The sequence below is a fragment of the Anabrus simplex genome, chromosome 11 (assembly GCF_040414725.1).
Source record: "Anabrus simplex isolate iqAnaSimp1 chromosome 11, ASM4041472v1, whole genome shotgun sequence".
Lineage (NCBI taxonomy): Eukaryota > Metazoa > Arthropoda > Insecta > Orthoptera > Tettigoniidae > Anabrus > Anabrus simplex.
In genome coordinates this window covers 48655928-48672466 of record NC_090275.1, presented here as the reverse complement: position 1 = coordinate 48672466, position 16539 = coordinate 48655928, and positions in this window count along the sequence as shown.

Genomic DNA, 16539 nt, shown 5'->3' with positions numbered 1-16539 from the left:
ATTAGTATCAGCAGAGTGTGGTTCACTGTGGGTTTCCAGTACGCGTGATTAGTATCATAGTGAGAAACACCATGGGTCTGGGCGTTTCATGTGATTAGTACCACTATATGAGTGACACGGTGGGTCTGCGTTGCCTGTGATTAGTACACCTAGGTGAGGAACACCATGGGTTTGCATTGCCTATGAGTGGCGCCATTATGTGAAAAACAACATAGGTCTGCGTTACCTGTGCGACGTACAATACTTGTGAGTACTACCATAATGTGTGGAACACCGTGAGTCAACGCTACTTTTGATTAGTACCCCAACATGACAAATACCATGGTCCTACTTTACTAGCAATAAGTGCCGTTATGAGGGGCCGTTGACCTGGATTTTTGACCCCTTTAGACAACAAGCATCCTCGATTCAGCAGGATTGTGCTTGGATGCCCCTTGGTTAGTAGTACTATTGTTTGATAGTTTCTGGGCCGGATCGACTGATCGTTTTAAATTCATATCCATCCATTCATTCTTCACCACATTTTAAATTCTGGTCAGTGGATGATTTTGAACTTTTAAATTGTCATTACATTTCGTACCATTAGGGGCTGATGACCTAGATGTTAGGCCCCTTTAAACTACAAACAGCATCATCCTCCTTTCGATTATTTATAATACACAAAAATTTCGTTGGGAAGGGGGATGCATTTTGTTAGTGGTCCGGAGAGGCACATTGATTAAATAAAGCCCTGCCTGCAGGGCAGTAACAACCCCCAGCAAGGACTTTTGACATTCTCTGTAAGACGCGGCAGCCCACATGCCGTCAAGTCTCGCACCACCCCAAGAGACAAACTCCAGTGCTCCTCTGTCACTTCCCACAAGCTACATCCCGTTCGGGCTGTAAAGACATTAAGCATAGCATCAAGAAGAAACACACACGCTCCTGTAAAGCCAACCAAACCCAGACTTCCTCTCTTCTGACTGTCAACATGTCTCACGTTGAAACTCTCCTACGACCAGGACAATAATTCAATGACACAACATTACTCATGCGACATTCTACATTGCAAGCGCTCTGAAACTAAAATTAGCCAAGACAGGAACTGTACGTCGCTACTCATTAAACAATCTCTTGAAATTAATTTTCTTTTCCAATTAACGAAATATAATTTTTACAGTGATGGGAAGAACACAAGTAAAAAGTAATCAATCTGAATTACAGTTAGCCTACCCGAGGAATATTTTACTTAATTACAATTGAGGACATTTACCTGCCGAGTTGACCGTACGGTTAGTGGCACACAGCTGTGAACTCACATCCGGGAGATAGTGGGTTCGATCCCCACCATCGGCAGCACTGAAAATGGTTTTCCGTGGTTTCCCATTTTCACACCAGGTAAATGCTGGGGCTGTACCTTAATTAAGGCTACAGCCGCTTCCTTCCCATTCCTAGGCCTTTCCTGTCCCACCCTTGCCATAAGACATATCTGTGGCGGTGCGACGTAAAGCAAATAACAATTGAGGAATCAAGGTGCTGTAAAGCTAATGCGGTGAGCTCGCAGTTGCGATCAACAGTAATCTGTAAGGAGGAAGTCAGCATCCGTACGAAACTATCTTCACATTTGTCTGTTTTAAGACCAACTTTGCTTTACGGGAGAGAGAGCTAGGTGGACTCAGGATTTCCTATTCATAAGTTAGAAGTAACAGACATGAAAGTAGCGAGAATGAGTGCTGGCACAAACAGGTGGGAACAATGGCAGGGGTACTCGGAATGAGGAGATGAAGGTAAGTTAGGAACGAACTCTGTGGATGAAGTTATACACATAAACCGGCTTCGGTGGTGGGGTAATGTGAAGCGAATGGAGGAGGATAGGTTACCTAGTTGAATACTGATTTCTATTATGGAGGGTAAGAGAAGTAGGTCGAGGCCAAGACGACGATGGTTAGACTCAGTTTCGAACTATTTAAAGATGAGAGGTATAAACTAAATGAGGCCACAGCACTAGTTGCAACTAGAGGATTGTGGCGACATTCAGTAAATTCACAGAGGCTTGCGGACTGAACGTTGAAGGGCATAACGGTCTATAATGATGTATGTAAGTAAAATTGAGGAGTATCTGTTCAAAAGGTGTTATTTGCACTTTAAAAAATCTTTCATTCACATGCATGCCATATGCATTGCAGACCAAAAAGGGTGTAATTTCTTCTATAAACACACCCCTCACATCATCCGGGTCAAAAGGTCCTATATATATTGTGAACATCGGTGTGCGTTCGGAATCACCGAATACAATTCGGGAACACACGAAATTATTTCCTTCGCATTATGGGTGGTACGAAAGATATTCCCATTCGAAAGGGCGTATTTCCTGTGGGATTTCATTGAAGTACTTAAAGTATGAGAGCTATACCGGACACCGAGGCGTATGTGCAGTGACACCCCGGCCGCGAAGACACGGTATGACACAATGCACTCGTAGTTCATATGCGCCTTGCTTTGATTACTAGTGATGTGTTGCAACTGGAATCGCGAAGAGTCGATTCCATATGCCTAGGGAATGTGATACCCGATTCCGAGGAACTAGTAGCATCATCTATGATGCAGATACCTAAACACGTACGTCACGAATGTGTTCTGTAATGCGAGTTAGTTTTGGTTTATACCCAGGTAACTCTACAACCCACCCCTGGTCTCATAGTGTCCTTGGGTTGTATACTCTAACGCGACTGTAATTTGATCAGAAAATATTATTCTCTCTTTGAAAGTATTCAAAATTGTACGGGGATAATGAATAATATAATACTACTATTTCAACAAAATACAATTGTTCTAAAGAGAAACTAATATTAAGCAGTGACGTAAAAAAGTAATTCTAACAGTTTCTCACAATATTTAGCAGTGGTAGGAAATCATCCCACCACTTTTCCACACCTATGAGGTCGCTGGTGCGAACTGTATCATACATGTGGATTTGGCCTTGTTTTACGACCGGATGCCGTTCCTGACTCCAACCCTATATGGAGGTATGATTTTCTTTTTTTGCTAGTTGCTTTACGTCGCACCGACACAGATAGGTCTTATGGCAACGATGGGACAGGAAAGGGCTAGGAGTGGGAAGTACGTGGCCGTGGCCTTAATTAGGGTACAGCCCCAGCATTTGCCTGGTGTGAAAATGGGAAACCACGGAAAACCATCTTCAGGGCTGCCGACAGTGGGGTTGGAACCTACTATCTCCCGAATACTGGATACTAGCCGCACTTAAGCGACTGCAGCTGTCGAGCTCGGTATGGAGGTATGTAATCACTATTGCGTGAGTATTTAAAACACACACGAAATAACCCTGTGACATGCGTACAATGGATCATTTCGGTTCAGTAAAGGAGCAGAAATGTTTTATACTGGTAGGCTATCAGTTGAACTTCACAATAGTCAAAACTGAAAAAGAAAATAAAGGCAGTCCTTCAAAAATGATTAACTATGTGGATTTTTGTGGGAACGACACAATATGATTAATATCCAATTGCAAGTCATCCTCATCACTCCGGCTATTTATTGTTTCATATAATATTACATCGTGAGCAAACAGCAAACACAATGACAAAGAATGTCATGCAAATCATTAATCAGGATGAGAAATAGAAAAGGGCCACTGGATTTTTAGTACTGAGCTGAGAGTTGGGACTTAGGTTCTTGAGGGGAAAAAATAACAAAAAACTGCGAAACTACATTACGTGAATTGCAAAGGCTGTGGCTTTCTATTGCCAGCCCTGCGAGATCAACTGACAAGCTCTGTGGTACGAGAGGTAACAAAGTCACGTAAGCCAAGAAATACAGCTGAGAATGTCGTCATGCTCAACACTTGGTTCTGCAATATATTTGGACCATCGGAAAGGGCAGTAGTCGCTCATAATGGGCTGTACACTGTATATGCCTCTGATTTATTATTGTTGTTCGGATGTTTACGACGTAAAGATAGTCCAAATAATCTCCTAAATAGATGCATATTACACAAAAAAGAGAAGAGTCTACCTGTATGGCGTAGTGGTTAGCGTGATTAGATGCCATCCCCGGAGGCCCGGGTTCGATTCGCGGCTCTGCCACGAAATTTGAAAAGTGATGCGAGGGCTGGTACGACGTCCACTCAGCCTCGGGAGATCAACTAAGTAGAGGGGAGTTCGATTCCCACCTCAGCGATCCTCGAAGTGGTTTTCCGTGGCTTTCCACTTCTCTTAAAGGCAAATGCCAGGATAGTACCTAACTTAAAGACCACGACCGCTTCCTTCCCTATCCCTTCCAATCTTCCCATTCCCCATAAGGCCCCTGTTCAGCAGAGCAGGTGAGGCTTCCTGGGCGAGGTAATGTCGTCTTCCTTAGTTGTACATCTCGATCCAAAGTCTCATGCTCCAGGACACTGCCCATGAGGTAGTGGAGGTAGGATCCCTCACTGAGTTAGAGGGGAAAAATCAACCATGGATGGTAAACAGGTTTTTTTTTTTGCTATTTGCTTTACGTCGCACCGACACAGATAGGTCTTATTGCGACTATGGGACAAGGAAATGCCTAGGAATGAGAAGGAAGAGGCCGTAGCCTTAATTAAGGTACAGCCCCAGCATTTGCCTGGTGTGAAAATGGGAAACTACGGAAAACCATCTTCAGGGCTGCCGACAGTGGGGTTCGAACCCACTGTCTCCCGGGTGCGAGCTCACAGCTGCGCGCTTCAAACCGCACGGCCAACTCGCCCGGTGGTAAACGGATTAAGAAAGAAATAAGACATATATACTTCCAAGGAATGATGCCCCCAAGTTCTTTGATATTAAACGTGCATTTCATTTTAGTCTTATTGCACCACTTCGGTTATTTTCCTCAGTAGTTCTTTTAACTGAATTCCACTAGTCTTAATCATAAATTCATGATTAAAACCCGGATTTTTATTCAGTAATAGGTTAGATTGCAAACTAATTTGGTTAGTAAAAGTGTCGGCCACCCGCTCTTCCATAGCGTAGTAAGAGTAACATAAATTACAGGGGTTTTGATGGACCTTACCCCTAATGTCTATGCAATCCCCATAGCACAACGGTTGTGAAGGTAGACTATACTTGCAACTCGCTTCAGTAAGTTTGCATTCTAACCTATTAACGCATAGAAATCCGGGCTCTAAGAATAATGGTGACAGACACCACATTGCTGCTCCTGCGAACCAATGAAAATCGTATTACTTACCGGAATTAAGAATGCGCCGACAGTCGCAGTGGGCACAAAATGTATAAGTGAAGTAAAATGTAGACACAAACAAATACAAAACACATCCCTTTTATTTTTCATTAATCTCGGCATTTTTGGGTCTAGCAATGCCGCTCTGCTGTTGGACGTTCAGACGGTTTGTAGCACTCAACTCCCGGCCCCATGGCTAAATAGTTAGCGTGCTGGCCTTTGGTCCAGAGGGTCCCGGGTTAGATTCCCGTCCGGGTTGGAGATTTTAAATGGTTAATTCCCTTGGCTCGGGGATTGGGTGTTGGTGCTGTCCCCAATATCCCTACAACTCACACACCACACGTAACTCCACCACAAAACACGCAGTTATATACGTATGGCAAATTCTACCCACCCTCATCGGAGGGTCTGTCTTACAAGGGCTGCATCCGGCTAGAAATAGCCACACGAAATTAATTAATTAATTAATTAATTAATTAATTATACTTCGCACATTTAGCAGGACACGATCTTTTCCATGAGTGAATTGGACGTGCGGATAGGGTCCGGTAGCTGCGAACTTGTATTTTGGAGATGGTGGTTTCGAATCCCAACGTCATCAGTTCTGAACATGGTTTTCCATGGTTTCTCATTTTCAAGTTTTGTCGCAATGCCACGAACACATTTACACAAGCAACATCGGGCATGACATTCAATGTACACTACATTTTTCAGTGAAAATTTATATTTCCCGAGCATCCGATTATTATTATTATTATTATTATTATTATTATTATTATTATTATTATTATTATTGTACCGGGCGGTACACCTCCACGCCGCTAATTTAAAATGTGCGCCAATTGAAACTCCTCTGCTGGAGGAAGTCTGAACTTTATTGATGGTATTAATTTTCAAGTTTCTCAGAAGATGTCACTACCTGGAAATTTTAGAGTTTTTGAACGGTGTCATTTTCGACGTATTTTTGTTTTGCTTGTAGTAAGAAGTGTGAACTTTCTCTTCTAGAGGACACTACTGAAGATCAACAATAGTGCACCCTAGTGCGAAGAAAAAGAACTGTTCTTTTGGAGAAAATTTAATTTCAAAAGTTTGTTCTTTGTTAAATTTCCTTCTGTCATTGTTTAAGTTGGCAATATTAACCCTTTCTTTCCCCTTGTTTTAAATTTTGCCAATCCCGAATTTCTTTCATTAATTTCCGGCCAATCCGATGTATCTTCCCCCAACTTGAATATGTTGCTGTATCCTACCCAATAAAGAGTTTGTAGGAGGGTGTTCTCATTCCCCTAACGCCTCGAACCTTCCGCGAGAGGATATAAACTGCTGATTTTTGGGTCTCCGGGCCACTTTTGTTCCATCTTTCTGTGTGTAAAGTACATAGCAGGGGGCGGGAAGCGCCTCTTTCTCCGGCAGCGGTCAACAACCAGGTAATGGCCGATTAATTACTTCTTTTCTTGCTTGCTCAGCAGTTTAACTCTCGGGGCGGGTCCGAAGTTTTTCCATTATGTAAAGGAACTTGTATCCATTCCATCTTTTAAACTGTATATCGGGATAGAGAGTGCTTAACCCTCTCGAGCTCCCAATCATATTGTTTTGAGGTGAACTTATTTTTCTCAACCTATTCTTCGTTAACGTAAAACAAATTATTTCTTTCCTAAAGTCACCTCCGTAGTATGGGATTAGCCCTTGCATCCGTGGCCTAGAGCCAAATTAGGTTTTGAAACAAGTGTATTAGGAGTGCAGTTCGCCTCCTCTCAAATTGTTATTTTAGAGGTCATGTAATTTCCCCCTTTCATTTAATAGACCTCAGTAGGTTGGGTATTTTACCCCTGTGTCTATGTCCAGTAAGGACAACTTGAAGGTGGAGTTTGGTGTGGCCTTTGATGGGCTTAAAGTTGAGAGCGAGGGGCTCTTTTTTTTTTTTTTTTTTCGAAAATTGAGTGTTGTATGCCTCGAGGAGGCTTTTCTGTGTAATTTGGAGCAAGTGCTCTGGGACATGAATGGGGTTTTCGGTCCCTCCGGTAAAACTTATTTTTGGAGTAAGGTTGGGCTAATTGCCCTAGAAATGTGAATTCGGGGCTCGAAGCCCAAATTCTGTAAATATTGTAACTACCTTTTGACTTGCTACTCTGTACCTGCCATGCTTGTTATTTCTTTATTTTGAAAGAAAAATATAACCTTGTTAAATTTTAAATTAATTTTACCTTCGTAGCTTGAGACCTATTCACCACCCCGCACCTTCTTTCACGCATAACTACCACCAAAACACGGTAACAATTATTATTATTATTATTATTATTATTATTATTATTATTATTATTATTATTGTCCGACTCGTTGGTTGAACGATCAGAGTACTGGCCTTCGGTTCAGAGGGTCCCGGGTACGATTCCCGGCCGGGTCGGGGATTTTAACCTTAATTGGTTAATTCCAGTAGTACGGTGGCTGAGTGTATGTGTTGTCTTCATCATCATTTCATCCTCATCACGACGCGCAGGTCGCCTAAAGGCTTCAAATAGAAAGACTGCACCTGGCGAGCCGAACCCGTCCTGGGATTTCCCTGCACTGAAATCCATACGACATTTCACCATTATTATTATTATTATTATTATTATTATTATTATTATTATTATTACATGAAGATTGATACGGTCCGATTCGTTGGCTGAATGGTCAGCATACTGCCCTTTGGTTGAGAGGGCCCCGGGTTCAATTCCCGGCCGGGTCGGGGATTTTAGTCGCCTCTGATTAATTCTTCCGACTCGGGGACTGGGTGTTTGTGTATATCCCAACACTCTCCTCTTCATGTTCAAACACACCATACTAGCAAGCACCACAGTAACATGCAATAGTGATTACATACATCCCTCCATATGGTGTTGGCGTCAGGAAGGGCCGTAAAACAGGGACAAATCCACATGTGCTACGCAGTTCGTAACCGTGGCCCCACAGGTGTGGGAAAACGCTGTAGGTAAAGGAAGAAGATGGATACGTAGCGAACCTTGAACTAGGAAGAGTGCCATCTCAGTAAGCTCATTGTTGCGAAACAAATGCTTCTGACTGCTTATCTGACTCTTACAAGGCCATTGCTGACGTGTAGTCTACCTGCATAACTCATTCCAGAGCAAGACAGAATATGAATGAGTTTCCTGGAGATAAACATCGTGTTTAAACATTGTACTTTTCTTTGTCTTTCTGGCTCATCATAACCATTTACAGTCATGCATGATGGATCGAAACTGTTCTTACACTTTCTCAGTGCAATTATATAAAGCCTATCTTCAAAGTCGAAATTACTATCTTTAAAGTAATTGGAAATTCTGAATGGACTATTAATGTTTTATGAATAGAAGTTAAACTTTCCAGGTTTCATACAGCTTTCGAAGGTATTGTTGTATTTTCTTACAAATATTATGGAGTGCAGTTGTAGCTCGGAACTTTACTTTGACGTCAATGGATCTGCATACTCTTGAGAAAGCTACTAACAACTGTCCAAAACAAACCACTATCAATGCCCTCACTTCACATCAGCACTGCGGAGAGGCCTGAAATTTAATCCAGGCTTTTGGCACACATTCTAGTGATTAGAAATTTTGTGACACCACCTCCCCTACCCTGTCAGCCAACATTCTGATGGTATAAATACTTTCAAAGAACGGGATTCGACCAAGCTAAGCACGGAATTAGACCATATGGCAGGGCCTCTCAAACGCCCAAAATCTCACGCGTGCAAACTGAGGCGCAGAGTTCCTGTGCACAGTGCATCGGTCCCACTCGGCTCGGCTCGGCTCGGCTCGGACCAACGCTTCGTCTCTGGGCTACTCGGCTCGGTTTTGGAGCGCTACGGAGCAAGTTAGAAAGAGGGGAAACAGGCAGAGCGAGCGAGACAGACGTGGGGAAAGAGAGACACTGGGCTATTGCTCCAAATCGAGAAGTAGGGGTCTGCACTCTGGTCAACCAAGCGAAGTAGTCTTTTGCACCGTGCACGGTGCATGCACCCTGAGAAGCCCTGCTATATGGACTTGTCGCGCTAACGATCATTATCTTTTCTCAATATCATGTGAATGACAGGCAGAAAAGTTCATAAATGATTCACAAAACCTGTAACCCTATGGGTGGTGACATGGAACACATCCTTGGTATTCCTTGTCTGTCATAGCAGACAGTGGCGTGTAGCTTCGGAGAGGCCTGGTGCAAGTCTTTAGAGACGACCGCTCTGGGTGACCTGCACGTCTGTATGATGTGTGATTTCTCTACGATTACGTGCTCTTTTATGTAGGCCATGGCCCAGAGATATGTCGCAAATTCTGTCTCCGAAAATTTTGAAAGTAGTCGTTATTTGTAATTTTTTGCCACCTAACATAAAACATTTTGGGAAATCCAACTTTTATTTTGTGCATCCTTACAGCTGCATGTTACTTGTACGTTTATGACTATAGTCTAGAATTACGGTAGGTCAAAAAAGTCTACTTAGAGTAATACTGATTGCGGGTAGCAAGTTATTATTAAGAATTGATATGAAGTGCCAGTGGAACATCTGACAACCACGCTCTACGACTCTCATCTTCTCTAGAAATAGTTTATCCAAGAAATCAATTGAGAATGTAGGTAGAACCTCGACAAATTATTCACAACTGGACAAGGCTCGTAAACGGTCAGTGATAATTCCCGGCGTGTACTATGTATTCCTCTCTATAATTTCAGTTTAATAGTCAGAAGAAAAATTTCAACATCACTAACAATCGTTTTAGTTTATTCAAGACTAGCTGACCCACTCCGGCTTCACGCGGGTGGCGGTACATATTAAATATAACCGTATATACAGCGTTATGTGACTCACCATTTGCGGCTAGTACAAACAACATTTCTTTGAAAGTAACACGCTACAGTGGCCCTATGTCATACCTCTCTTGGGGTGTTTCTTTGGGATGAAGACTGGTTTGCCCTTTCTAAACAGACTTCTCTCTCATCACAACTTTCATTATTGCGTTGTACGCATAGTCTCTTAGCGTTTGTCGTGTTGTGCCCTATGGACGTCGAGTAAAAGGTAACAAAACCAACGACTTTTTCACAATCTGCATTATTGCTAAGCGTGGACATTCTTTTGGTCAATATAGGCAGCGCCAGTGGAAGTGTGGTAAAAGAGAGACGATGAGTGACAGAGCAAAGGTTTTAATCGATTATATACAACATAGGTTATATATATCAATTATATACACATACACGTTCCTCTATAGACTCTCTGTCTGTTGGTGAAAACTTGAAAAAAATCCGTTCGTTACTTCCTGAGATTAGCGATTTCCAACGGACAGAGAAAATGGACCTATTTTACTTTATACTGTACGATGTATAGATTAAAGTTTACTGAATATGAGTCCATAAGGAAAACTAAGCACTGAACGCATTTAATGAACACTATTCAGGCACATACATCACACCTTCCTTGGGCATGTACACGCATTCACAGAAATGGTGTCCCAATATAAACAAAGCCTGGCCTCCCCCACCTCCTCGCATAAGGCATTGTTGCAGGTAGACACCCCGCTACAAGACTGTTGTAATTGAAATGAGCACCGTGGTGCATGTACAGCATGCACACACTGTGCCTTCATCACTATCCGTTCACTCCCTTCCCGTCCTTTCCAGTACTGCCGGGCGAGTTGGCCGTGCAGTTAGAGGCCCGTAGCTGAGAGCTTGCATCCGGGAGATAGTGGGTTTGAACCCCACTATTGGCAGGCCTAAGACGGTTTCCCGTGGTTTCCCGTTTTCACACCAGGCAGCGCGGCTGCTTTCTTTCCACTCCTAGGCCTTTCCTATCCCATCGTCGCCATAAGACATCGGTGCGACGTAAAGACATTTCTAAAAATAAAATAAAATTTTGGGTACTGGAGTAGCCTTCAACTCTACTCCGTCACTACCTCTACTCTTGTTTAGTACTGGACTGGGGCAGTGTTCTTTGTTTACGGCAGGACAACATTTCTGAGTATACGTGTACAAATACAATAGGGCTACAGAATAAAACTTAATTTTTATGGAATATCCGAACCATTCATAGTCCATGCGGCTCTTTACTTCATAGACGAGGTAATCAATCTTCCTCTACATGTGGTTGTGAAAACGTGAAACAGAAAATCCAACTTATTGTTACGGATTATCCGAAGAAAACATATTCTGGATCTGCAGAAGACTCTGTGAGAGCTATTGAACAGGCTATATTGTGGCTGGACAATTTAGATGCTGTGTTACGACTCCCGCAGTACTTTTCCAATTGTCAGTTTCACATATCTGTGCATGTAGATGTAGAATAATGAATAATAATTAAATTAATATGGATTCATTCGAAATCGTTGCTGCCTGGATAAAGAAATGTCAGGATTCATCAAATTACATATATTAGATACATCCTGTAAGCCAATATATATCAATATTTAAACAAAAGTTTACAGGAATCTATAAAAAATAGATTTTATATACGTAAATCTTATTAAACGTAGGTCTGAGAATTTGATATGAAGAACGCGACAGAGTTGGTTCACCTGTTTTTGCCGGGCAGACTTGTCTTCTGACCTCAACTTGGCAGGTTCGATCCTGGCTCAGTCCGGTGGTATTTGGAGGTGCTCAAATACGTCAGTTTAGTGTCAGTAGATTCACCAGTACGTAAAAGAACTCCTGCGGGCAAAAATCCGGCACCTCGGCGTCTTCTAAAACTGAAAATGTAGTTAGTAGGGCGTAAAACCATTATTATTATTATTATTATTATTATTATTATTATTATTATCACTTGTTACGAACATGTTCCATTAACTTGGTAAAATGTATTTATCTTTGAAGTGTTTTCTTGAAATTCAATGTGATTTGTGTGGCTAAAACTAGAATCCTTATACATTCAGAAATGTTTTTTTTTTCTTTTTGAGCATTATATACTTCGTAAACGTAAAAAAGAAGTGTATTTTTCTAACCCCCTGTGGTTGAGGGGGGGGGGGAGTCGCAAACGAATACACCCATGGTATTGCCTGCCTGTCGTAAGAGGCGACGGAAAGAGACGATGCTGAATTTTGAGCCATGAGGTTACCCGTAAGTAGTACCATCACGTGAATAGCACTTTGAGTCGACTTTTCTTGCGATTACTACCACTATGTGAGGAATACCATGGGTTTGTGGGTGAATCACTATGGATTTACAGTACCCGTGTATATTATCTGCTACTATGACGGAGGCTCAACCTCTGTCCAGATTCAGTTGAACACCCCAAGGAGATGAGGCAATCCTCAATGGAGTGTTTCAGCATATGGTTATGGACATCATGAGTCTGGGCGTTGCATGCGATAAGTACCACTAAATGAGCGACACTGTGGATCTGCGTTGCCTGTGATTAGTGCCCGCTATGTGAGGAACACCATGGGTTTGTGTTACCTATGAGTGGCGCCATTGTGTCTGCTTTACCTGTGCATAGTGCCACAATGTGAGGGGAACACTGTGAATCTACTTTCCTTTTGATTAGTACCACCGGGAGAGTTAGCCGTGCGCGTAGAGGCGCGCGGCTGTGAGCTTGCATCCGGGAGATAGTAGGTTCGAATCCCACTATCGGCAGCCCTGAAGATGGTTTTCCGTGGTTTCCCATTTTCACACCAGGCAAATGCTGGGGCTGTACCTTAATTAAGGCCACGGCCGCTTCTTTCCAACTCCTAGGCCTTTCCTATCCCATCGTCGCCATAAGACCTATCTGTGTCGGTGCGACGTAAAGCCCCTAGCAAAAAAGAAAAAAGAATAGTACCGCCAGATGCGAAACACCATGGTTCTACTCAACTAGCGATAAGTACCATTATGACGGGCCGTTGACCTGGAATTTGGACCCCTTTGGACTACAAGCATCATCGATTAAGGATTGTGCTTTGTAAGCATGCCCTTGGTTAGTATATACCATTGTTTGAAGTTAGTTTCTGATAAAGTGGGGCATTGCGGGTCAGATACACTGATTCTTTCAAGTTCGTAATTATTGTTCCTCGTCGTCTTTTTGAATTCTAGGCAGTAGGTTGATTTTGAAATTATTTTTTACTTTTAATATTGTGACTTGGGTATGCTGATTATTTTACATTCATCTTCATCCATCAATCTTCATCATCAAGTTTTGAATTCTGGTCAGGGGATGAATTTTCGAATTTTAAATTTTCATTACATTTCGTCCCATTTAGTACCATTAGGGATGATGAACTTTATGTTAGGCCTCTTTCAACACCAAGCATCATCACATCATAAACGTACAAAACAAAAGTCTATTTTTCTAGTGCAGTTCCACAGTCAAGTAATAGCGTATACTGCTATCGTCCTTGTAAAGACGCTCATTGATCTTGAATTATATTTAAATTATGCTGGGAAGCCGCTAACCATATGTTAGATTCAACTGAGAACGCACAGCCTTGTTATTCCCTTGGGAGTGGCCGCAGCTGTCGATAATACACTGGAAGTTCACCAGAGATATTCTGAGAAAAATAAATGGGGACAATTTTAACTGCGGTCCTGGCAAGTGGTGTTAAATGGCTAGCCCGTCAGAAATGGGAGTAAGATTAAATGAAGTACATTTTTCCTGCAGAGCAGCCGTGTTTTTTTTTTCTGGATAAGAAACTGCACTAATGATTGTTAAACGATGACACTGAGACAGAAAGGTGGCACAGTCCTGGTGTGAAAATTGGAATTATTTAAGACTAATCTCAAGTCTGCCAAGCCTAGCCGAGAATTTCCGTACAGTTCATAGAAATCCTCGGAGGAGTGGAAGGTAGTTCATCAATGTTGGACATACATACAGTAATAACAATGGTTTTACGCCCCATTAACTAATCTTACATATTTCGGAGAAAACAAGGTGCCGGAATTTTGTCCCAAAGGCGTTCTATTAGAGGTCAGCGCTCTACCGTCTCAGTTTCACCGTTCCGTTTCTTATTCTCCTTCCGACACTTTATCTTCATCCTATGCCCCCTGTGGGTGGGGGACGCAGACGAATAATACATCCACGGTATCCCCTGTCTGTCGTAAGAGGCGACTAAAAGGGGCGACCAAGGGATGATTGTATTAGAACCATGAAACTACTTGTGATTAGTACCACCACGCGGCGAACACCATGGGTCGCTTTTACTTGCACGTAGTACCACTATGTGAGCGACACCATGGTTCTGGCTTGCCTATGATTAGTACCCACTATATGAGGAACACTACGGGATGGCGCGGGTCCCTGTGATTAGTACACTTACGTGATGAACACCATAGGTTTGCGTTGATTGTCAATGGCGCCGAAATGTGTGAAACACCATAGGTCTGTGTTACATGTGCGAATTTCATTACCTGTCAATAGTACCATAATGTGTGGAATACCGCGAGTCTACGCTACTTTTGATTAGTACCGCACCATGACAAATACCATGGTTCTATTTTCCTAGCGATAAGTACCATTATGAGGGACTGATGACTTAGATTTTGGACCCCTTTAGACTAAAAGCATCATCGATTCAGTATTATGCTATAGACTCAGTCCCTTGGTCAGTAACACTATTATTTCACGTCAGTTTCTGTGAATGCCAGACATTGCGGGTCGTATCCACTGATGGTTTTAAATTTATATCCATCCATTAATTCTTCGTCCTCACGTTTTGAATTCTGGTCAGTGGAGGATTTTGGACTTTTGTCATTCCATTTCGTCTCATTTCGTACCATTAGGGGACGATGACCTAGATGTTAGGCCCCTTTGAACAACAAGCATCATCATCATCATCAACCTGTATCCTATTTCATTCTCGCCTTCTCTTCCTATATCATCTTCTTCCTCTTCTGCTTCGTTTTCTCCTTCCTAGTCGCTTTATTCTTACCATGGATAGTTTCTGCGAGTCTTCACACTTACAATGATCATGAAGAGGATTTTATAAGTTGTCTATCCTCTTCACTTATACCTTCTGTCGCTACCCACGCATGTCATAGTTCACGATCTCTTCTCGCTGGGACAAAAATACAATTCACTGACCTGTACTCCGACCTTCTTTTGTGAGCCTGTCATGTATCATTCGTTGCACAAGATAGCACTTGTTATGAACTCGTTCGATTGAACCTTCTGTATTAGTAATGTGAGCACCCTGCATTCTATAGTGCAGGTTCTCAAATAGAATGATTTGCATTCCAGTTCAACGACTGCCGCACGCTACTCGTTTATAAACTGACACGCAACCTCTAGAAATGGGATGTAAGGAGGACTACCACCTTGACCCATAAACCCCTGCCATGTATGAGGATGCAGTCTACTAGAATATTATACACCTTTGCATGGATCAACCAACCAAACCATGTCATTTCTATTCCTTGGAGAGTATTGTTGGCTTGTTGATTTTGAATTTTTTGTGTGTGTTTCACCAGGTGTGTGCATAAGTTTTTATTGCTTTGTGTGGTAAAGGAAAACACATAATATTCAAGGGAAATGAATTTTCATTCATTTTCCGCTTCCACTCACTTCGTCCATCTTTCAGAAAAACAGCGACCGGGCGAGTTGGCCGTGCGCGTAGAGGCGTGCGGCTCTGCGCTTGCATCCGGGAGATAGTAGGTTCGAATCCCACTATCGTCAGCCCTGAAGATGGTTTTCCGTGGTTTCCCATTTCACACCAGGCAAATGCTGGGGCTGTACCTTAATTAAGGCCACGGCCGATTCCTTCCAACTCCTAGGCCTTTCCTATCCCATCGTCGCCATAAGACCTATCTGTGTCGGTGCGACGTAAAGCCCCTAGCAAAAAAAAAAAAGAAAAACAGCTTGTATTTTGCGGCAAACCATTCGTTGAGCCATTTTCTAACTTCCTCGAAATTGCTGAAGTGCTGCTCTGCGAGCGCGTGTTCCATTGATGCGAAGAGGTGATAGATGGCGCCAGGTGGGTGTAGTACGGCTGGTACGGTAGGACGTCCCATCCAAGCGATTTCAAGGTGTCTTTCACTGGTTTTGGTGGGTGAAACGACGCATTGTCGTGTAACATCACTTTACAATATCTTCTGGCCCATTCCGGTTGCCTTTCGATCAATGCGTGATTTAAATTAATAATTTGTTGGCGATAGCGTTGTGCATGAGTCCGACTCGTTGGCTGAATGGTCAGCGTACTGGCCTTCGGTTGAGAGAGTCCCGGGTTCGATTCCCGGCCGGGTCGGAGATTTTAATCGCTTCGGATTAATTCTTCTGGCTCGGGGACTGGGTGTATATGTCCGTCCCAACACTCTCCTCATCATATTCAGACAACATACTACACTACCAGCCACCACAGAAATACGCAATAGTGCTTACATCCCTCCATAGAGGGTTGGCGTCAGGAAGGGCATCCGGCCGTAAAA